The 25,262-nt window shown below is 46.5% G+C and overlaps 1 long non-coding RNA gene across 1 annotated transcript in view; it reads left to right on the forward strand.

The window, feature by feature from the left end:
- The window catches only part of LOC142577879 (uncharacterized), a 76,228-nt gene that overhangs the window by 29,323 nt on the left and 21,643 nt on the right, over positions 1-25,262 (forward strand). Inside the window, exons 2-3 of the long non-coding RNA XR_012827087.1 lie at positions 3,308-3,390; positions 5,658-5,710. This is a non-coding gene — a long non-coding RNA (uncharacterized LOC142577879). The remainder of the gene's footprint in view (positions 1-3,307; positions 3,391-5,657; positions 5,711-25,262) is intronic.

Here is a 25,262-nt window from a genome sequence, read left to right on the forward strand (position 1 = left end):
CCCGCACTGTACCGTACCAGCCAGAGTTTTAAACCGCTATGGGAGACTGAAATATCATCGTGATCGAGCCACGAAATTGGCTATACAGCCACAAGAAGCCGCGATTTGTTCCCAAGGAGAGATATAAATTAGAAAGAGAAAGTAGAAGCGCCTGTCTGAAGGTGCAACAAGCGCAAGATTGCCTATGGAAGGTTTGTCGCGCTTACAACCCTTCATAAAATTAACAGAATTTTGATGTGAATGCAGTTATGTTGATTGGTAGATGCTACATGCGGCTTTTCCGCGCTTTTTCTCAGAACTCGTGCGTTGATGAGTGATCTTGCAAATAAGGCTAACAGAAAAAAATTGCAGCAGATCCAGCAAGTTCTCTATACAGTGAAGCTTTGTGTAAGTACATAAAGAGTCGAAACACGAGTGCACGCACGCACGCACGCGCACGCACACATACACGCATGCATACACGCGCACATTAAACCGCGGCTCTTGCTAAGTGGAGTTGCTGCCTACTAGCGAGTATGACGGACACTTTGATTGCATCATGGTTTCATAGGCAGCGTGCGTACCCGTACGTAGCGCAATTCCAATCCATTCTATCCGCAAGAAGCCTTTGTCTCCTCATTAACGTGCAGCAGCCGGTGCGAGCTTTCTGGTTCTTTTTTTTTGTTTCCCCCGTACGGTCGCCGCTGCCGCGGATGATGATGATAATGACGATTTATTTGCTTCCCATTTGAAACGGGGGAGGTGACAAATAGTCACATAGCCTGCCTGAGCTGCTCAGGTATGCTGTAAACGCTTTTCACTCTAGTATTTTTCTTGTATGCATCTCTAATTTGTTTCTCTTCCTCAAAACTTCTGATACACCTCGTACTGCTACCTATGCCTGCAAACGAATCCAGTAGTATGAATCTCTTCACTGCCCTTTTCACACCAATGCTGTAAACATCTCTTGCTTATCGCGACTGCTTACTAGCTGGTGGTTCCGCCCACTTTAAATCCAAGCGCTTCTATAACGTATCCGTTACCCCTGGGTCTGCCTGGGGGAATCCCCTCGCACTCCATTAGGATGCTCTTGGGGGTCTCTGGATTTTCGCTGCAGCGTATGAATGCCTCATCTAGTTGCGAATATTTGCTCCGGTATGTTTTCGTTCTTAGGCAACCAACTCGAGCCTCAAAAAGCAAGGCATTTCACATCGTGTTATCGTACAGATTTTCGCCTGTAATTTCTTTGTTCTCATTCTTCTAAATCTCCATGGTCTTTTTTGTTTCCATTATTTGCATCCAATTCACTGTCTCTATTTCTCTCAATTTCTTTCTGATGACTCCTGGTTGTCTATTTACACTTTCAATTGCCCTATACTTGGTGGCCAACTTTCTTGACCGGTTCCTTCATTCTGTGTTCACGCTTTCGAGGTACAGATACTCGTGCACTTTTGCCACTCATTCATTTTGATTCATGTTCCTGAGTCCTTATCCAAACTAATTTTGTTCTCTACTTCTCTGACTTCAGAAGAGCCCCATCCCTTGTAACCCTGCACTGTCTCATTCGTGGTTTCGCCGTGAGCTCTTGAAGCCAACCAGCCTAACGATATCTGGTTAACTTCCAGCCAGGGCAAGACTTCCGATTGGAAGCACAGAGAGGATTTGCGAATGTTAGCACTGGCACCATTACTCCTTTCAAGATTCCACGCACCACCTCCCATACATTTATTGTGGCCCGAAATTTTCTATGTTTCATTATTGCTGCATTCCGCTTGCCCTTTATATTCAGGTTGTCTTGGTGCGTGCTTGACTAAGTCTTTCCTTCGTTTATGTATGCGCCGAGGTACTTATATTGCTTGGCTATGGGTATGACTTGTTGTTGAGTTAACACAGGTCGTCTCTTCTTTATATATCACAATTCCTGATTTCTTAGTGTTAAACGTAAGGCCTAGATTTGTCTCTGCGTTGCCACACATATTCGGAACTGTAAATATCTTACGTTGTCCACTAGTAGCACTATGTCGTCCGCGAAGGTGTTGTCCGTATACGAAGCTACGATGTCCTAGCTCTACCTCCATTGTTGTTCACGCTTTATGTTAAGGCCAAAGAGAGACAACTGAAAAAATTAATTAATTAGGATTTGATTTATAATACGCGCGTAATGGTGCAACAGAAAGTCCCCGCACTGATGTACGCGGATGATATAGTGCTATTAGCCGACAATGCAAGTTTGATACTTAGTGGCACGAGCGAGCATGTCTGAATGTTTGGTGGTCGTAAGATTTGTGCTTGCAAACTCAGGGCAGTAGCCTGTCTTGCCAACTGCTTGTGCCTTCGAAATTCAAGATATATGTGATACATTTTCTTTGTCAAGGCACGGTATAAAAAGTTATATGGGCTACATACCTAAAATTTTAGCAACTTAGAATCAAGCGTAGTTTCGAAGTCCTGCTTGCTGGGCCGGTTGGAGCGTAGTTTGGAGTATTTTGTCAGCGTGCGGACGCCGAGAGAGATACAAGCAAACTGTGCGCGATGATGAAAGCGTTTTCGCGTTGTTCTACACGAATTTGTGCGACGTTGCGCTCTGAACTTTATACCTTTGTGCCACGTGCAAACACAGACTTCGGGACACAACGTTCTGAAAGTGGAGGCCAGTGTAAAAAGCAGGCAGCACTGGGGCCGAGGTTACGGTGTACCACGGCACTACGGACATTAAAGAAGACAAACTGCGTGTGATGGTGTGATGCGGCGCGGCTCGTTAGGTGAGCGCCAGGGCCGCCATTTGATTTGGACAGTAGGGGAATGAATGAATGAATGTGTGTGGTTTGGTGGCGCAAGGGCCAGATATGGCCAAAGAGCGCCAAGACAGTGTTAGTGATTTCGCGGTGGAATGATGAGTTTTGTGAAGATGTGACTTGGCTGTAAACTGGCCTAAAAATAGTCGCTGTAAAGTGCGTAAAATTTACGTGCTATAAAATTATGGCGATGACTAATGACGAATACTATGAACATTAAAATCCATCGTAGAAGAATGATGCAAGATAGAAAATATATAAGATGGTACAATTACTTGGAGCACTGCTGCCTCGCCAGAGCCCTTGAAACACAAGGGCCTAGAGACATGTGCTATACGAAAGAGCTATCACAGCGGCATCCTCTGAAGAGAGGACCCGCTACGAACATGTGGGGCTAACAACATGCAAGACAACATCTTTCAGAAAACTTAGGACTGCGTTGGTGTCAAATAAAGGTTCTGGGCCGAGTAGCATTACGCGATGTAGGGGGATGTGCTGCAGGTATGCTAGAGAAAAATGTTTCCTTCTCTCAGATTCGGCTGCCCGACACTCCAGGAGGACGTGGAGAACGGTCAGCCTCTCCCCGCATCTACCGCAGGTTGGAGGATCATTTTCAGTGAGTAAAAAGTTATGCGTGCCAAATGTATGCCCTATTCTGAGGCGACAGAATAGGACATCTGTTCGCCGTGATTTTGTTACGGAGGGCCAAGAGCGTAACTGTGGCTTTATCACGTGCAGTTTGTTATTTACTTCTGCGTCCCATATACGTTGCCAGTGGTTTCGCAGTTTCCTTCTTAAGAAAGGCTTCAGGTCTGTAACAGGGACCGAAGCAGTAGGATTAACTGCATGCAATGAAATTGATATGACCATCTGGTCCACTATAACGTTACCCTGGATGCCCCTATGGCCAGGCACCCAGCATATAATCACATGCTGGTTAGATACATATGCTTTACATAAGACGGAATAGAGTTCAATTATAACAGGATTTTTGTGCTTGCAGAACGATATCGAAAACTTCACAACACTTAGGGAGTCCGTATGTATAACTGATTTTTTGTGTTTTGATTTCCTTATATGCTTCATGGTCGACAATACTGCGTAGGCCTCAGCCGTAAAGATACTAGTTTCCGGATGCAGTACGTCGGATTCCGAGAAGGATGGACCAACGGCTGCATAGGACACCCCATTGTGTGACTTCGATGCGTCTGTGAAGAACTCCGTACAGGAGTGTTTGTGTTGGAGTTCCCGGAAATGCATTTGGATTTCAATCTCTGGAGCGTGTTTTGTAACTTGCATGAAATATATATCGCATTGTATCAGCTGCCACTCCCAAGGAGGTAGCAGCTAGGCTGGATGCATTAGGCGAAGCTCGAGGAGTGGGACATGCATTTCATGACTAAGCTCCTTCACACGCAGCGAGAAAGGCTGTTTTACGGAGGGACGATTACGAAAGAGTGTAGCATATGTCATATCATTGACAGTATTAAAACACGGATGTTGAGGATTGGAGTGGACTTTCAGAAAATATGTTTGGCTGATGTATGTTCTCTGCAGATGAAGTGACCACTCATTTGATTCTGCATGTAAACTTTGTAAGGGCCTTGTTCTGAAAGCGCCAGTGGCCAGTCGGATTCCTAGATGGTGGACTGGGTCTAGCATATTTAGCGCGCTCGGGGCGGCAGAGTGATAAATCACGGCACCATAGCCTAATCGTGATCGAATGAGGCTTTTATAGAGTTTCATTAAACACTTCCTGTCACTACCCCATGTAGTCTGGGACAGAAGTTTCATTACGTTCATTGTTTTTAGACATATTTCTTTAAGATGTTTAATGTGGGGGACAAAAATGAGTCTGTAGTCAAGTATAACACACCGAAATTTGTGTTCTTTGTTTACAGGTATTTGTTGTCCACCCAGTTCTAAGCAAGGATCAGGGATCAGTCCTCTCTTTCTTGTAAAAAGAACACAAGAGCTTTTGTTAGGATTGATCCTAAATCCATTCTTGTCTGCCCACATTGAGACTTTGACAGGCCATGCTGTACCTGTCTCTCGCACACTGGGAGGTTACAGGATTTGAAAGCTATTTGTATGTTGTCCACGTAGACAGAATAAAAGATTGCCGGTGGTAATGAAGCCCGAAGCGTATTCATCTTTACGATGAAGAGTGTGCAGCTGAGCACGCCTCCTTGGGGTACACCCGTTTCTTGCGTAAAAAGACGCGAAAGTACATTACCGACTTTTACCCGGAAGGTACGACTGGACAGATAGCTTTCTATTAGGTTTAGCATATTACCATGGATGCCCATTTCTGACGTCTCTTAAGATTCCGTAACGCCACCTTGTATCGTACGCCTTCTCCATATCGAGGAATATAGATAAGAAAAACTGTTTGTGTACAAATGCGTCCCGGATATTTGCTTCTACACGTACAAGGTGGTCAGTTGTGGAGCGTCCTTCTCGGAAGCCGCACTGACGGGGATCAAGGATTTTGCTCAGTTCAAGGAAATGAATAAGTCGCCGATTAATCATTTTTTCAAATACCTTACAAAGGCAACTTGTCAGGGCTATCGGGCGGTAACTTGCCACTGAGGAAAGATCTTTGCCTTGCTTCAAAACCGGGATCACAATGGCTTCTTTCCATGCAGTCGGAAGGTATCCTGAAGCCCAAATGGTGTTGAAAATTGTGACTAGTGTAACTTGGGTCTCTTTTTGTAAGTTTTTGATCATTTAATACATGATTCTGTTAGATTCTGGTGCAGTGTTCTTGCATGCACTCAAGGCAGCTTTTAACTCGGCAATAATAAAAGGACAGTTGTATGGTTCATTCTGTCGACATTTTCTTATGAGTGGTTTACATTCTTCTATTTGTTTATATTTCAGAAAGGATTGCGAGTAATGGTTGGCACTTGACACGCTCTCAAAGTGCTCCCCAAGTGAGTCCGCCTGATCTTGTAGGGTATCGCCTTGTGTGTTTACCAAAGGGAGTGAATATGCTTGTCGCCCTCTTATCCTATTAACCCTGTTCCAGGCTCGCCAAATCGCCAAGAACAACATAGGGTTCTGGCAATTCATATATAAAGGACTGAAATTCATGCTTGCTTAGTTTGTAATGTGGGGGTACATAAAGCGAGCAAATAGTGATAAGTTTGTTTAGCAGAACAACTCGAACCACCACTGCCTCAAGGGCCGTTCGTAGCTGTAAACGTTGATACGCTATGCTTTTTTGAATTACAATTGCAACACCGCCCGATGATGCGACAGCATCATCGCGATCTTTGCGAAAAGTAACATACTGTCCAAGAAAGTTTGTGTATTTTCATTTTAAGTGTGTTTCCTGTAAACACAGAACTTTTGGATTGTGTTTATGGATCAGTTCTTGCACATCATCAATATTCCTAAGAAGACCTCTGACATTCCATTGAATGATTTGTGTACCCATATTTAAGAAAAATTGGTGCTGTGTTTACGGAAACGGAAGGGATGCCTTAGATTACAGAGCCTTTTCGAGGCCCTGTAATAGGGGTTTTGCCCTTTCTGAAGCGCTCGAGCGAGTCTCGGCACTCCTTAGGCGTTTGGTGCGCCTTGAGGACAGGTGTAGTGTCCATTGCCTCCTGTGAGACGCCGGACAAGCGCTCTTGCGAGCGAGAGGTTTTCCGAGAGAGTCCTGCCCCGGAAGGCAAGACCTCTGCGCCCACCAGCCCGGAGGTGGATGGGGCTCCCTGAGGGATTTGGCTCTTGGATCGCCTGCTCTTGGATCGCAGGTGAGACCTGCCGAAGAGGTCGTGCGGCTAGATGGCTTCGTTCAGTCGTCGGGGCGAGCCTCGGCCGACAAGATTGGGCAGTTCGGTGTCACAAGCGGCCGTCGGAATACCAGCGGGCCGTCGCTGGACCGGCTTCACAGCGCCACTTTCTAAGGTGCTGGTGCCAAGGCACTGCTTCTTCCTTCTCCTTCCTGACTCTATCCCACCATGAGTGACCAGAAGCACCGCCGAAAGGCCTTGCGGAGCTATGATAAGTGCCCTTTCTATGACTATCTCTCTCGGAACTATAGACTCTAGCAAGTAGAAAGAGATGATCGCGATAGCAACTGAGCCGCGTTACTCAGAGACGGCGTAGCCAGTGCTATGTTATTTTTATACTGTTATTATGTGTGCGTGGGTGACGGTGATGTGCCAACCACAGCCATGTTGTCGTTTTTCCCTGTCCATGATCCCATCTCTGGGTTCTTAGCTCCTAAGCCCACGAACCTTCACCCATTGAACTAGGTACTTCACTAAAACATCGCTTCACATACTTTCCAAAACGTGCATTACGGCCTGTAAATTTTTTTTCTTTCTTGTTCAACTGTACATGGTCCACAAATGACAAAACACCTTAATTTCGTTCCGGCGTATCATCTGGTTTGCATTCACTCTGTCTCAACTTTAAACTTGGTTCACTTTAAGCGGTCACGGAAATTATACCCTAAAATTTTAGTGAACCACGTTGTCTGCATATTTTCTAATCAAACTGCCTCGTTAAAGGATATCTTCGTACATTTTTTCTATTAAAAGAAGAATAGTATTAACAAGCAATAATTTATTATAGCCACCTTGCATGGCGACTCACCATTAGGGATAAGCTTCAGGAGCTATGGCAATCTTAAGACAATTTCCTTTAGTAAGAACGTTCGGGACAACTACTTCCTTCTATAGAGGTTAATTATAGAGATAGCGGTGCTTTCGTAGTAAAATTACGTGTGTATAGCTTTCATGATTTCTTTTTTTTCTTTTCTTGCTACTACATATCGCCCGCAGTTCAAGTGCGTAGTTCTAGCCCGCAGTTCAAGTGCGTAGTTTCTAGTGAATCATTTTATGTTTTCGAACACCACTTCCCAGCACTAGATTTAGTCTAAGACAGAGAAAGATATACAGAAATCAAACGCCGAGCTTCAGCTAGTGTTCAGCACGCAACGATCTTCCTACTATGCATACAAGCAGTCACCACCTTTACGAGTACACCTGAGGCATTATTTCTTATCGTGGCACGTTATTAGCTCCCATTTCATCGAGAATACCAGTCGAACTTTTGCCTTTGTCTCATGCATAGCTTGCATTGCATTGCTTAAGTTCACTCCAATATTTACCTGACGTTCCACAGATGGATATAACCTACTAGCTCCGGACTGTGGTGCAATTTCCTTGCTCTAAACTGGCTTTGCACGTGCAGAAGTGCTCCAAATAAAGCCGCATCTAAAGCCAGTGCGCACGAATTAAGGCATCTCGTATGGAAGACGTGATGGCCCTTGCAATAAAAGCAAGCCGGTGCTTATCAAGAAACATTGCTCACGTTCCTTTTTCCTGCGGCAATGTTTCAAGCCTATACTTTTGTTGGGAGTGTTTATGCGTGTTGCTTGCACTACATGCGCCTTATAGCCGTTGATGTCATTTGCCTGTTTTCTCGGTTTCAGACTCGTCGTATTCACATTTCGCACGGCAAAGTAGGCCGGCTTTATTGTCGCTAAACAGAACGAACTGCTCGAGTCGAAATTTCGGCGCTACCACAACGCCAATAACGACCGTATATGAAGACAAAGGTGCTGTTAGGGAAGCAGCCAAGCGTCGCTAAGTTGGCAAGCGGGCGTCTGTGAGAAAATATATTACGCTGACTTCCTCAATTTGCTCCTCTAAACGACCTCGCTGTAAATTCACTTCGAGGGAGCATTTATTTGGGTTACTTTTTTTCCATCACATCTTGACTTTTTGTTTTTATACAGTCATGAATCTACTGGGGAGCCTATCTGCATAATTTACGATGTCGCAAGTTAGGCGATGCTTGTGAAAAGAACATGCATTTTAAGGATGCATAAGGCCGGGTCAGAGCAACAAGTGTTGCACGTACTTTCCAATATGCAGTTCCTTTTATACGCTGATGTCAACCCAGCAAAGCATCTTTCATTTTGTTTCTTTATCCTGTCCGGTGAGAAGAGCAGAGCTGGTGTTGTGCAAATGAGATGCAGTATTTTTACTGTTTGTGTGTTTATTTCTTTATATTTGATTACCTCTTCAGAATATGTTTATAGTTGGTTGCAAAGGCAATACTTCGCTCCCAAGACACTTTTGAACCAGAAAATAGCGAAAACGTTATAAAGAAAGCTGTGGCATAGTTCTCTTTTGTGCACTCACGTGAATCTGCTTTCTGCATCTTTACGCCCTCCTGGAAGAATTCGCTATTTTTGTACAACTGAGCAACTTATGACTGGAGCGTTTTTTCTTGAAGCTTTCGTTCGCTCACTGATATTTACAAAATCATGTGTCTTTGACCACAGTTGTGAAAAAATTCCGCCCCCCCCCCCAAAAAAAAAAGAAAAAAAAAACACGTATAACAAGCTCGTCTTATGCAGCTCTCAAGTCTGCAATTGAGAAAAAATTGGCGAAGAAAATTCAGTAATTACCATTAACCAATAAGTATACTTCGTCGAATTCTCTAGACAGTAGTAATTTGGATTGGTTGGCACAAGCTTGAGAGTGCATTGCTTTAGGTATACAGGGTGTCCCAGCTAACTTTAGCCAGAGTTTAAAAATATGCGAATGTTATGTAACTGGACATAAGCAAGGTACTGTTCTTTGCCGTCGCTTGCAGATGCGGAGGTTATCTTTTGCATTCAGCCTATTACATAGTTACTTTAAAATAATTATTCAACTTCTGAAATATTATAATTAGATGATAAGTGTCAAAGAGCAAATTGCAGAGTGACATGAAAAGCTCCCGATACAGCTTTCGGTTGCTCAATACGTGCTACATAAAAGTGTTTTTCCGACCGTGAAAGAAGCCCCCGAATAGACACAAAGTACCTCGAGTGGCCAGTCGTGCCGCAACTTTGCGCGCATTTGCGGCCTTCTTCAACGCTTGGAAAAACCCTTTTATGTAACACGTATTGAGCAACAGAAAGCTGTATCGGGAGTTTTTCATGTCGCTCTACATGTTTCTCATTTAGACTTTTCATCTATTTAAAATATTTTTGCAGTTGAATAATTACTGAAAACTAATTATCTAATCAGGCGGAATCAAAAAAGAATGAGTGTCTCCAATCGACGGCAAACAACATTACCTCGGTTCTGTCCACCTACGAGGCATTCGCATATCTTTAAACTCTGGCTAACGTTAGCTGGGAGACCCTGTGTACGGAACTCCCCCGTCTGCATAGAAGTTACAAGCTGCACACTCTGCATCAAGTGATAAAGATATAAAGGTAAGTCTGCCAACGGGTATATCGAAAGACTTCGGCAGTAAAACGACCGAAGTCAGCGAGTGGTAATTGGATGACAACAAAGTAACAAATGCTTTGGATCACGAGAGCAAGAGAACACTACATTCTCAAACCTTGATGTAAAGCACTTTTACTTTCCACTGATAATCGGCATATAAAGGAAGGCAGAAACTGATTACCACAAGAACTACAGCGGCACCACGTTTATGGACTGTATATATGAACACAGCGACATGGAAGCGAAATAGAGACCCCCCAAATAGGTTATGCACCAAAAAATTGTGCCCAACGGAGCTACCCGTGATTTTCAAGCTGTCAACCCAGAAACCTCGTTCTGGAATGTCTATCCGAACAAACCTGGCAGGGAAGTTGAAAATGATGCAAAAAGAAAGTAAAGTTTTTTTCGTCTCGACAGAGGCGTCAACTACTCCGTAAATATCTCCATCGCTGCATTTTCCAGGCAGCTAGTATTAGCCCCGCTTTTTGCCCTTTCAACGGGCATTTGTTTTCACCTTCATCTTTTCAGTTTATTTTGCTTGTCAGGCTGTAATCCACGGCTGTATGGAGTTATTACGACGGAAACACGTTTTTATGGTCGACTGATTTTGTGGGATTGGTGCTCTATAGCTTCTCTTAACTCCGTCGTCGATAAGTCAAGTGGTGCCGCGAGTGTTTACAATGGCTGAGCCAAACTACACAAAGAATGTTGAGATGAGCATGCGATGTATTTAAACAAGTTTTTGTCTCCTTAGTATCACCAGAGACACGGCGTTTTAGCAACCCTGCGTAAGCAGTGGGCAGCGAAGAGGTGGTGCTTTGTACGTTTGACAGAAAATTGCATTGCTCTGCACAATACTCTGCACTTACGCATCTTTATAACGAAGACATTGAAGGTTGTGTAGCAAGTTTATGCACCGTGGTTCGACCACTAACTGTCGTAAAACTTAGATTCAATGCTGGACACGCAAGTAGACAGAAAACGTTTAACTGCGAAGCTGTTAGCGTCTCGGTGGTCGGCATTTTTCGTGTCCGTTAGCAGAAATGTGGGTCGATCCCGGCGGCACCACAGAGCAGGAGCAGTGGCTCATACCCCCGTAAGGCAGAGGCTTCAAGCACTGAGCAAAGTGAAGCCAGAAGTGTATACATTCTTGACAATCACGCATGCAACATACAGAACATCATTCGTTTCCATAATGAACAAGCAGAAAACAAGCATGCAAACCACATACTTGGTAAGGCGCTAACAATAACAATGAGAAGCACGTAGCGCTCCCCTCATACGTCTCCCGGCAAAGATTACTGTGGCGCAAGCTGCCGGGGCGACGGCAACTTGCGACGCGGGGAGTGACGTCCCTAGCCTTTCGTGCATAAAAAAACCAACCTAGCACCGGTATGGTTACGCAACGCATAGTTAGGCCACCTGAGGATCGGCGTGAATATTAGGAGTGGCAAAGGGTAAAAAAAACAGCAATACAACGAACGGCGGCCTGCTGACAAAATGACCAATGTTCCCATTACTACCATACTCTAAATTACCGTCACTTCCATTACTCTAAATTACCATAAGTTCCATTACTTTAAATTACCCTTACTACCATTACTATAAAGCAATAAAGCATTGCATACCCCCCTCAGCAGTGGTAGTAATGGTGTTCAACGGCTTCACTGGAAATCTGCTTCTGCAGGGCCTGTTTTTACCGTCGGTGTGCAATTCAAGCAACGTTTAGCGTACCCAGTGCTAACCAAAGGCCATTGGGTCAATTTTTTTTGTCGCACTCGCTGTCCACTTCTCCGCTATATCCAAAAACCTTAGCGTACCGTAATAATAGCTTCACAATGGCATATTGGGCACAGCAAGCAGCTCTCGTACGGGAAATAGGCTCAGAATTGTTAGGGAAAGCGAAGAAATTAAAGAACTCTTGTGACATTGTATAGAGTTAAACGGTTCCCCAGTAAAAAAAAAAACTAAGAAAAAAACGACACACACACACACTAAGACTAGAATTTATTCACTTTGAAGATTCGTGTGGCAAGTAAAATACCCAAGTAAGAGCACAGAAGAATAGACAACAGTTTCAGGCAATGTCGTCTTATGACACACTGATTTGTTCGTCACCTTTATATGCAAGTTTGAACAAGCAGAAAAATTTGACCGCTTGAGCAACGTTCATACATTTTCCGCTAATTATCGATACTTACACTATTACATCGCGTCTGGGTCAATTCATTCGAGTGTAAGCACAGACTATCGTTATTATCGGCATAGGATTTGAATGAGCGAACAAATAGTGACCTAGAAATACACGAAAGCATACACGTTTCCCATAGTGACAGTCATTCTAAGATTAGCGCGCAATCTGGCGCTTGCCTGGCGCACAGAAAAAACGCAACAAGAAAACAACTGCAAATGAAAATCAGACGCTGCGACCCACTCCCAAAGCATCAAACCGACTGTATGAAAACGTTACCTTGTCTTTATACCATCTTGCCTGAATTCCGGTTAGGAAAGATAGAATAAATTGCCTTCCTTAAAAAAAAAAGCATGCTTCTAGTAGAACAGTGAATAATATAGCGGTGCACTCGACCCGCAAGGGCACCTTGCTTTGTTTCCGTTAATTTTTTTTGCTTTTCTCTCAATTTAAGTATGAAAAATTAAGAGATGGAGTAATAAACCGAGACCCAGCAAACTAACAACTGGAAAAAGAAGACCTTCCCCTAGAACGAGATTAACGCCATGCGAAACAGAAATCGCACGTCTGTTGCTCGATGCGCACAGAGTGTCTCTGGAGATCATCTGTCGCCAATGACAGACGAATACACGTCAAGCGCACCCCTTGGAGCGCAAAGCTCAGCAAGGCTTTGCAAACAGCCGCGAAGCGCCGTCTCGGTCCTCTACGGCTCTCCGTTGCCCCAGGCGCCAGTTTCGACAAAAGGCTATGGCCCACCAATATACGCATTCTCCACGCAACGCCTCCTCGGGGAGAAAGCGGAGCCCGTGCATATAGCAGCGAGAGAGCAAACGTGAACGTAGAGCGCGGAGGGATAGCTCAGACATCACCGCTTGCTTGGCCGTCCTACGCCATTCCACCGGATGGCGAGAAATCGCGAGCTGTCGCAGCCATTCGCACCAATCCCTCGGCACTAGCGCATTGCGCTGCAAGATTACCAGCCTCCGTTTTCTCGAGCAACCTTCAGCTCTTTCGATTTAGCCGCTGAAACATGCCCTTCCGTGGGCGCATGGGGCAACGGTTTGTTCGCGTGGCTTTCGGCATACGTGTTTCTGGCAGCGGCCGATTTGCTTTTCTTGTTTCGACATAGTTTTTTTTCTCTGTGCCTTGTTTTTTTTTTCTGAGTGTCTTGCGTAACTTTCAGCTTATTTATGTACACTCTCTTTTTGTTCCTGACTTAGCGTTATCGGCCGTTAGGTCGAACACTGTGCAATTTTTAAACTTGTCGTATCCTCTCATGGAATACTATCTCGGGTTTCTTTCTATTCGCATGACAGACTGCGGTCCGCCATTAGAGATTCTTCTAGTGTTAATGCGTGTGTTGCTGCGTTCTCGTTGTTTTCGCTATGCACTGCTAATTACCTTTCATGCTTAATTCTTTCGCTATCATAAGAGGAAACGCATTCGCATATATAGTTTAAAATTGAAAAACATATATAGAAAGAACCGACGCTAGAAGAGCGTGTTGCTTTTGTTGTTCAAGCCCAAGATTTTTAGCCATAACTGGGTTGCAACTTGCTCCTTAGGATATGAAGATTCAATATCATATCCTCGCACTGGGCTATTAGTAATGGCTTAGTGAAGGGCTTTGAAAAATTTGAGACGAGTTGCCATTTCAACAACATACTGCAAACGAGCATTTTTCAAAGGCAAGAAATCATTGTCATTGCCGCACGGCTAAGAAAGTAGGCGTAACATATTAAAAAAAGTTTGCTTTATTAAATGTATTGCGTTCTTGATAAGGTATATTATTGAAATAGGACACTTAAGTATGCCTATAAGGGTTCATTTTGAGCACTTCCAGCGCTGCGTATAGCAGACGCTTTACAACGAGTGTCGAGCTGACCAGGTATCTAGGGGAAAAATGAAGCGCCAGTGTGAGACCTTTTTGGACAGGGAAGTCCACTTTGGCCCACCACTTTGGCCTTCTGCAAGCAGTGCTCCAGGCAGCGCCGACTCCCTCCACAGCTTGAAGCGGTGGATACCCATGTGTGTGAGCTGCGGGCGCTGTATCAGGTTGCGAAGGAGAACATGGCAATAATGATGCAACCGAAGATGAGCGGTGTAAATAGGAGGCTGCTGCAGACCCTAAAGGCGGGTGGATGCGAGTCTGGCAGAAAGTTCTTTCAGCACATAAAGGCACAGCAGGCGATATACAGGCTCCACAGTTGCCAGCTTAAGGACCCAAGCACCGGGACGTATTTGAATCCGAAGAGTGCCTTTGCTTAGTTGAAAAGTGCATGACAGCTAAGCTGCTGTCTGTAGACGGCCTTCATGAGTCTGGTAATGAGAAACCTGCCGGGCATATCCTCCCTCTCCACCACATCTTTGTGAGAGAACCACCCAAATTGAGCTGAATAGGGCTATAGGGCGCCTGGCGGGCGCCTGGCCCAGATAGTATTCCCCCTATGCTGCTAAAGCGCATCGGGAAGCTGCTGCGGGTGCTCTTACTGGAGGTGCTAAATGAAGTTCTGGCATGTGGAACAGTACCACAGGCCTGAAGACGCATGCGTATTCGGCAGGTTTGGAAGCGGGGGACTGACAGGACAGTGTTGGACAGCTACCAGCCTGTCACAGTTACTTCTATAGGCTATTTGGCAATGTGATCAGCTCGAGGCTGCAAAGATGAGTTGAGGAGTCAGTTCTGGGGGAGCAAAGAAAGAGTTCAGGGCTGGCCTCTGCCTGGAGGATAAGCTAGTATTTATCGCCCAGGCAATGGAAATTGTGGTTAGAGAAGACCGCCCTGTTCTGTTTGCCTTATTTGATCTTTCTCAGGCTTACGACAGCATTGAGCAAGCTAGGTCGTGGCAGCTGTTGCAGGTGATCGGTATACCAGAGGAACTGCTTTGCTGTAGGGCCTCTACACAGACGCACAGGCGGTTGTTCACCGTGGCAGCATGCTCACTTATCAAATTAGGGTCACCGGAGAACTAATACAGAGCTGCCTATTGTCACCACTCCCTTTAATGCTGTATACCTATGGCACGGAGAGACACCTATCAGAACCAGGGCTAGACTTCGCTCTTAGCTACTTAGAGCTGGCCATGGTGAAGGTGCGACGGCTGCCTGCACTCTTCTGCACAGATGATATAGTCCTGCCGGGGGCAGCAATGATGAGTTGCAGACTCTGCTCGACATCTGTGCGGAGGAGGGCACTGAGCCGGGGCTCAGCTTTAGTGCCGGAAAGTCACGCATTTTTCGCGCCCAGAGGAGGATCTTGCTCGCCCCTTCTGCTGCAGAGCAAGCCGCTTACGGGGGTGCAACGCTACAAGTACTGCGTGGTGATAGTGGCGCGAACGAGCAACTATGTCCGCGAGTACGAGGTCGAGTTGGGCGCAAAGGCCTTGGCGCGCCGTGCTCTCTCAGGGTAGAGTGTTTTTGGACCTTTAGCCTATATGAGATCGCCAGGAAACTCTGGAAGAGTGTAGCAGTCCCGGTTCTCACTTTCGGAAACGTGGTTGTGTGCCTCTCGTCGTCAATTTGACAGGCTCTCGAGGTGCGCCAAGGCGGAAATGGCCGTATGGCAATAGGTGTACAAAGTTTCACACCAAATCAGGCTGTGCAAGGAGACCTCAGGTGGTCCGTCTTTCGAAGTGTGAGCGGCGGTCGACAATCTTTCATTCGAAAGGCGCTTCAGAGACATGCCAGATGGACGCTTGGCTCGGGAAGCATACAAATTCGTTGACCTGCGCTCAGTAAGAGCAAGATGGGCTGTCTGAATCCGGTGGCTGGCTGAGCGAAATGGAATGGAGTCTATCCAACTCACCAATGTCCTTGGACGTGCCAAAAGGAAGAGTGTGCGGGAGCAGGTTCCGTGGGCACAGACCGAGAGATGGAGGACGGCAACTCGGGAGAAGACTGCTCTGGCGGTTTAATGTGCCGGCAAGGTCGAAATCACCGAAGAGACCATATGCGACCGCCCGAGAGGCAGCGGTTTGCAGCGGCCCGCAGCGGTGAGCTCAGAACACGCATGTTGTGGGCCAAGTTCACTGCGGATCTGAGCACGGCTTGCCCTCAATGCCATGCCACGGAGCACGTCGTCGTTGTATGTCCGTGCTTGCATGCCATTTCATCTCGCACCTAGAGCCCCGCCGCGCACGATTGCAGTGATACACTCGCAATGGCGCTAGGCTGCCGTGCCGCCGGGAAGCCTCTCCGCGGAGATGCAGTGGAAGCTATGAGGAGGCGGCTGGTACGATGGTGGTGTGAGCAAGCGCCCCGGCGGCCGCGTTTTGTGATGAGTGGGAAGGCGGCGACAGATGTGCCGGCAGAGGCGCATTAGAGGGTTTTCTGTGTTTTTTCTTTTTCCATTTGTTTTATGGCCCTGTTCGGCATTGCTCGTTGATCTCCCGATTCAAAGTGACGTGACCGGTGCCATCATTATCGTAATATGTCGAGTTGGTAATGCTTGGAGGTGTCTTTTACGATCTAGCTCAGTCGAGGTATACGAGCGGCAGCGTTCCTAGAACGTTCCTAGAACGCAGCACATCATCTTAGGGAATCCAATCAAGGTGAGATTGGCCAAATAAATGCACTTGGCCAATTGGGCTTGCCTAAAATTGAGGCGAATAGTACGCTTCAACAAACGGCGAGACATGCTCTTTTTACGACTGGAAACTGCTGTGTAGAAATGGTCCCCGTGCCTTCCCGCAAGAACTGGTTAGTGTGCGCACCTGGTATTCTCTTGCAGAAGAATAATCGAAAGAAGGTCCGTGAGCATAATTCTTCCTTGAGCAATATTCGGTAACTTCGAATAGCGTATTCTAGAAACAAATGCCAGCCGAACAGCAACAGCTATTCGACTGGCATTCAATATTTGGAATATTTGCACTTACCTTTTCGATGCACTGCGCCCCGGGCTTCGACGTTTTCATGACGTCGACAGATGTATGTAATATGTTATACATTCCTTCTAGCTAACTGAACAAAGGGACCCATTGTCAAGGCTATGGGCGCGTGAATTAACAATTTTTTTTCTCTGAGTTATCGCCTGACCTGCATGAAAAACCAGTTTTGCTGTCAGCGAGCTAACAGCACCACGAAAGCTTCATTATGTTCTTTTACCTGTGAACTGGGACGCACGTTAAAAAAAAGAAGGACGACATAATATAACATACCTTTAGCTAGGTGCATTCTCCCAAACTCCTATAGGTTATATAGCCCGTGGTATTCCAACAAAAGAGCAGGTTTTCGAGAGGTAGAATTTTTGTTTGTGTGTATTGAAAAACACTTATTGGCAAGGGTGTGACGTTCTATAGCGTATTATTTTTGACAGCATAAAATTCGTTACCGCAAGGAGAACACGACACACCCAAGCGCCTCCTGATGCTCTCGTGTTTGCAGCATGGTCTCTGTCTGCCTGATTTTTGTGTTCCATACGCAGTGCGACAATCGAGAAATTGACGATATTGCGCAGCTGGCCACGCCAACACCTTCTAGCGAATCCCCGTTGCTTTTTATACGTGCGTGCGTATGGGACATCAGTTGACTGGTGGTGGCGGTACAGCGTTTCTCGTTTCGAATAATGACTGAGTCGAAGGAAGCAACAGCTGGCCTCCTTCAGGCGTACACGCCCGCTTGCATTAATAGCGGTGCGCTTGCTTTTACGTTAATATAGGGGATCGTATATGCGTAGAAAACACGTCACGCAAGCATTGCTCGGTTAGAGAGCCCTGCCGACTTTTCGTGCCACCACAAATTTCCAGGCAGAAGTGTGTTATTAAGGTTACTACACAAGACTGCACGCAAATACATGCTACAATGTCCCTGGCATTGGCATATAGCATATTTCTTCCCATATTCTACCAAGTTTGGCGGTTACGTTCTTGCAAACGCCGTCGGGATGCTGCTGGCAGGTTATAAGGTCAAAAGTGGGCGGTGTAGCCCCTTTGTAGCGGATAGTATTAAGGCGAGCTCGTCGCAAGTACAAACTTATTTCGCAACACGTTATATGCGTTATTAGGGTTTTTGTAGGTGCTACTTGAAGACCATCCCCATTGCTCGTCGGCCCACGAGCCTATGAAGGCACTTTTGTCTTCCTTGAGGGCGACTGGCTTATGTGAACGTCTTGGACTCGCTCAGGCCCTCCGCGTGCGTGCGCGAGCTCACAGTCGGCTTTCCTGCCCCTCCCCCTCTCTCTATATTATGTTTCTATCCCATCCTTCTCTTGCCCCAGAGCAGGGTAGCCAACCAGACGCATTTCTGGTTAACATCCCTGCCCTCTTTCTTTATTTTCTCCTCCTCCTCCCTACGCGCCAATCAGCAGCTTGCAGGCTTACAAGCTGTCTAAGCGTAGCACGGAGCGTCACTTATTACTTTCATAAGCGAGGGTGGTCAATGCACGCGCCCTCTCTCGCTCGTGATGAAGGCACCTCCTTGCTAGCCTCACTCTTTCTAAATGGCTGCCTCCAATGAGGTGTTCTCGGTCATGCCGTATACTTCAACCACGCCTTTATGAACGTTTGCTCAGCGCAAGCCGCGAAAACGATTTCGCATAGACGAAGATTTATGTATGCTGAAACAAGTTGCAAGTGCTCTCCCATTTGAAAACCCCGCAGCGTGAGTATGTGCTGCGAAATCTGATTCGCGGTCACTGCAGCGTGTTCGCATCAGAAAGAATGGGATTGGATGCAGAATGCAAGCTTGATGGCTATCACGTGGCTTTCCTCACAACAATGCTTTATTTTCCACTCGATAAAAAAAAATGGACCGGTACACGCATTACAAGCGCACGACGAGATACTTGAGATCAGATATTGCTATATGTTCATAAAATGTATTCAAAGGCGAACCCACCTCATTGTTTGTTATAACGTGGTTTGACTGGGTGAAGACTTTTGAGATATCACGTGTTGTTTCCATGACGCCTCTTACCTTAGATCTGTGTTGTCGCGGATACACATCAATCCATGATATTTATGATGAGTGTTCATACTTGAGGCGAATACATACTTTACACGCTCACAATACATATGTGTAAGCTTGCTGAATCTGTGTTATTCATTCGTGGTACGTTTCAGAAACCAATAATTACCCATAACTTGTTTAAAAAAATTGAGCAACGGTTTTTCAACGAAAAAAGAAGATGTTATGCGAAGTGATGATAGACTGTCAGTTAAATACACAAAATTCCGCTATTAACGAGAATGACTTGAAGATCAGTATTTTAGAGTAGTCTTTTTAATCTTTAGTAAAGTGTTTACTATCAAATTAAATGTAGCGCCTCGTTAGACTGTACACATTTCAGTTCAGATTAGATTGTATAAGATCCGCTTCCTCTAATTTGGAGGACAAGAGTGACCTGTGGAAGATGCCATTAGCGTGATGTGTTTTCCGTCGTAGGTCCCGGCTATCTGCATCGGGCATAGCGCTGTGTTTCGCCCCGTAGCCGCATATTAGATTTCACTCAATCTAACAGCCCAATTTGCCTCCAAGACGCACACAAATAGAACCACGTGACGGCCTCGAATACTCGCACGGTTCATCTCAACCGCAATCTGAGAAGGCCACGCAGACGCACACACGCGCGTACGGCAGTAAGTAGTGGAACAACAACAGGAACGACTTGACGACGACACAAATAGAAGGAAATTAACCAGGAAATGAAGGGAGCCAGGCCGGTATCAAACCTCCGTTGCGGGAAGGTACTGGCCAGACAGAGTGGGTATAGAGGAGGACTCTAACAAAGCGAAAGCAGAAGGGCAGAGACCTCGGAAGAGCGGGAAAATGGGATGAATAGCGGCCAGCGCCTGGATGCCCCACGTTGAAGGGAGTTTTATCCCTAGTCTCTCGCTTTTCTATTTTATTATTACTTGCAGTTCTGATGGCGTTGGAAGGATTGGAACGAAAAGCACGGATAGGAAGAAAGCCGACTGCGGCCTGGCTGTAAAATTCATTCCCTGAGCCGTAATTAGGTGTCCCGTGTGCCGGAAACAATGTCCCCTTCTTCGCGGCCGTTCAAGCCTATAGATGCTGCCCTGGGTTTTGATAGCTTTAGGGTAAGGCTGCGTAACAGAACCGTTTGCGACCACTGTTGCTTGTTGTTTTCTTTCGTTGCAGTCTACCTTGCCTCAGCACAGTTGGTTGACGAAAAGAAAAACGGACACAATGGGGCCTGTGAAATAAGATGATGTCTCACGGCCGGCCAGAGAAAGACGAACAGTTCGACGGTCAGTAGCGGAAGGGGGATGAGGCTGTTTGTGTGTATGGCAGCAAGAATTTTGCTGTGGTGTGCTACACGCTCGCGTTTGTCGCTTGCCTTCGCCATTGATGCAAACGTCGGACACTCTCATCGTAGACTCAGGGGACCGAAAAACATATACGGCCTCATTGGCCTTGGCTCCTTCACGTTGCTGCGTTCAGGTACTATTTTATATTGCCTACACGCGCCTGCAGGTCTCCTTAGGCTTGGACAAGCATTGCTATTTAAGAACACACACACACACACACACACACACACACACACACACACACACACACACACACACACACACACACACACACACACACACACACACACACACACACACACACACACACACACACACACACACACACACACACACACACGCACACGCACGCACGCACGCACGCACGCACGCACACGCACACACACACACACACACATCCACGCACACACGCACGCACACACACACACGCACACGCACGCACGCACACACAAAGACACACGCACGTTTAGGCCGTGGCTGCCGCCTTCGTCCAGAGTCTTACGAGCTAAAACAGTGGTCTGATATGAGGCACGTCATAGAGCGGTACTTCGAATTAATTTTGACCTCGGGGTCCTTGGAAGTGAACTTCAATCAAAATGCATAAGCATGCTTGCATTTTGCCCCCATTCAAATGCGGCTGCCACAGCCTGCATCGAACACTTGAACTCGTGCTTATCAGTGCAACGCCATAGCCACTAAGCAACATCGGCGAGTAATGCTGTCGCATGTTCTAGAACAAAGGTAATTGAGCATATTTAGTACGTTGAAACACAGTGCGGAATTGTAAAAATAAGAAACGCAAGAAATTCGCGATCGCGAGATTTAGGACACGCTGAACTGGACTTTATTTATGAAAGTGCCATTTGTTTTTCCCAGGGCATCCAAACACACTCGCAACGTTTTGACTGGATTTTGTGTATTGTTTCGCCCCTTGATATGTCAGGTAAAACTGCTGAAATGCGATACCGTTTATACGTTGACAGTGTGTTTCCTACCAACATGGCTCGTGGCGCGGGATTTTTTATATGTACAAAAATTCTGTTTGAGAGGTCGCATGCGAGGAGTGCACTGCCGCATCGAATTTGGTCAGAGCAATCACAGCTCTGATTCTCGTAGTAATGCCACGAGTGGTACACATAATTTGTTACGTGGAAAGATACAGACGAGAAACGATGTAAAGTATATTTACAAGGAGATACGCCGCATTCGTTTAAAGTAAAGAGCCAGCACTAGCTTTAGGATCGTGGTCGTCATCTCAGACACCACGTGCCTCTTCGAGTTAACTGGCTCATTGCACTACCATTGGCATCAGAAGCGCCTTCCCGAAGCAGTTAAAGGCAGTGGTTGCAACGAGTTTGGTAGACTTTAAGCTTGTTGACGTGAATGACGTCATGTGACGCCAAGAAAGAGAGAGCGGTAGAAGTGGCAGGAGGGATCCCGTACATCACTGTTTTCACCAAGCGCCTCAAGCGATAGGGGCCCATGTAGCGGAAAAGGAGTTTCTCTGAAACAACCGTGCGATGGAAGGGGGACAACAGCAGCCCAAGCGCCCCAATCGACGACAGTGCTTCAGGGTGCCGGATGTCGTAGAGGGGCCGCTGCGTAACTTGCGATGCCGTCAATCGAGTTCGGGCGAGTTCGCGCTCGTGGTTGGCCAGGGTGACGGTGTCGCGTGCGTCGAGGTCGCAGCCAGAGGTAGACCACTGTCCACAGGTAAAATTGGTTTGCATCAGGGGCGTAGCCAGGGGGGGGGGGGAGGGCTTATGGGGCTTCAGCGCCCCCGAAATTTTTTCGTGCTGGGATGCACCGCCAACCAAAACTACCCACGGCGCCGTAAATCATTCTGGATTTTCTCTAGAATGTATTTTTCGCGTCCAAAAAAAAAAAATTTCGGCGCGAAGATTGTGAACTCGGGCTGGATTTTGTGGCGACGCCCATGCACCGGGAGTCACATAACGCAAAGAGCCTCAACTGAGCACGAAGTTTCAAGGGCGCTTTGATGGCGAGCGGGCCCGCCGCGGCATCTCGAAGAGGCCGCAGAATCTACAGAGCACATGGTTTTTAATTAGGAACGTTAGAGGTATAAAGGTCACATAATGTTTTGATACGAAAGGTGCATTGACATTTCCAAGGTCGTGCTTGACATTTTCAATTCCGGAGCTTTTTTGGTTTAATGTTCTTAGTTATATTTGATATCAAAGCTCCATTTACTTTTCCTAAGTCGTACATCGGACCATACAATGAAACAAGCCAAATCAATACACTATCAGACACGTTGGCAAAGCGCGCAGCGAGACCCGATGAGACGAAGCGTTGTGATAGTTCATATTTGCCATCATGTCACAGAAAACAATATGAACATTTTTTTTCACCTGCGCCGAAGCATCCATGTCAAGACACTAAAACCAGCAAAGGTAGCTGCGTTCTTATTTATTTTTTCTACTTTGAATTTTATTCGCGAGGACACATTGAGCCTCTCCAATTTTTTGTTCTCGCTACCCGCGGGCTACCAGAGCCAGCCAGAGGTCATGCGTTTTTCCTGTGTTGTCCTGAGAACCTCGCGGCGCACTTCGGTGTGCGTTCGTTTTACTCTGGCCGAGCGGATTTTGGCATCGGAGAGTTTTGGACACTTTCTGGCTAGCAGACGAGAAAAAGAAGCAATGGTCGCTAGCCGTCACCATTGTGGGGACACGACAGATTGCAACGCGTTCGCTTGAGGGCATCAGCATCGTTCCGATGTTATCGCAACGTCTACGAAAAGTCTGATCTCGCCAGTCTAGGATAACGAGCAGCATGCGTATGGTTCTCTGTGGACCAAGCGTCTCACGTTTTCTTGGATATTCCTTAGGTAGCTACATTAGGTGCCCCAAGTAGGCATTCGATTGTGGCCAAGATGCTTTCCCTTGCGTTTCTTCATTTCAGTGCCCCCCCCCCCCCACACACACGAAAAGACACTGTTGCCGCGAAGCGAATTGTCGCATACTGAAAGTTCGATTTTGTTACTACTTTTGCAAAAAGTAAGGGGGCATGGGACTCGACACTTGTCGGATACTCTTCCTATATTATTGCGATAGCAATTAGGTGGACACTCAAGCCTATTCCTGTCGTCGCCGTCATGTTCGGTATGAAGTCCAAGGGCGATAACATCGTCAGCGCGCGCCGCATGCTGTATGTGCGAGTGAAAGCGTAGCGGGGAGGGGGGAGGTGGAGAGGGGAACCGACGATGGTGGGTCAGTCTTGTGTGCGCAACGGAGAAAAGCGGGAAGGAAGCGCGCCGCCTTCTGTCGCGCGCGATGCATCGGGGGAGTGGAGGGAGGGGGGGTGCGGGCCTTAGGATTCTGTTATCTGTGAATCTGTGATTGCGAAGCATGTTTATTTGCCTTGTTTGACGCGTTATACAGGGTGTTAGAGCTAACTTTAGTCAGAGTTTAAAAATATGCCGGTGCACTCTAAGACGACGCGACCAAATGCATGTTGCTGACTTTTGTATGCATTGTGTAGCTATTTTTGTATTTTGTTTCATTAGATAATTAGTCAAGATTAATGAACTAACTCCTGAAGCAACGAAGCTAGGAAAAAATTCAAATTAGAAAGATTCAGAGCGCTTTCCAAAGCATCCGAATAAACATTTTCTGTCTTTCTGTCTTTCTAAGTATTAGCGTTTTTCAGCTTACTGCGAATTCCCGCGAAATACAAAAAACACAAAGTGACATGCCCGCTTGCGTGTTGTGATTGCACTGCTCCCAAGCTTTCCTCGCACAAACAGCCATAGGTGCGCTAGCTGCCACTTAAAAAGCGACAGAGCAGCGACGAAAGCGTTGGCTGTTGGATTTAAGCTAGCAACTGTTACCTCCTGTGCTGTGTAAAGCGACTGATGGACGTGGTTGTAGTGGTAGGTGGTAATTTCAGACATCGATAACCAGACTATCGTGCGTCGGCCGATAAAGCGCCAGCAATTTCGTGATGCCTTTTTCCAGCGAGGAAAAAGCAAAGATGATCCTTGCCCTGGTAGCTGCAAGCAGACAGAGACGGCAGGCTGCAAGAATATTTCGAAGCTGGCACTCGAGTACGCGACTGAACCCGATGACAATATTCAACATCTACGAGTCACTGAAGCAAACCGGCAGCACCACAAGAAAGTGGCAGAGAGCTTGAGTCATAAATAATGAGGTTCGCTCCAACGTTTTGTCTTTCATGGCAGCTAATGCACACGCTAGCACGCGCACAGCTCGGTGCACCCAACTCAACTGCCTGGATGATTTTGAAAACAGCTGGACTGCACCATTATCACCTGCAGTTGCATCAATGCCTTGAGTCAAGGGATCTTCAAAAGAGACCCAACTTTGCGAATTGGATTTTAATTCAGGAGGAGCAGCATTCTGACTTTCTCACCAAGATATCCGGACTGACGAGATGAACGTTTTCTGAAATTTCCAAGTAAATAGCCACAATGCCCACTATAGAAGTGAGCAAAATTCCCACAGGCTAAGAATATCCCGCCACCAATATCAGTGGTCTTTTAACGTTTGCTGCCGAATATATGACAGCACAGTCATTGGCCCAATGTTTTTAACAACAGTCTGACCGGCAAGAGGTATGTCTTCTGCTGCAACATGCCACTAGCCCAGCTTGACGCAATGTGGTGTCAGCACGACGGGGCCAGTCAAGCACGAGCAAGCCTTGATGTTACTTTATTAGGGCAATGGATAAGGTGAAACGGGCCTGTGCTGTGGCCGGCAATGTCATCCGAACTCAGCCCTCTTGACATTTTCTACTGGGG

The sequence above is a fragment of the Dermacentor variabilis genome, chromosome 4, assembly GCF_050947875.1.
Source record: "Dermacentor variabilis isolate Ectoservices chromosome 4, ASM5094787v1, whole genome shotgun sequence".
Classification (NCBI taxonomy): Eukaryota; Metazoa; Arthropoda; class Arachnida; order Ixodida; family Ixodidae; genus Dermacentor; species Dermacentor variabilis.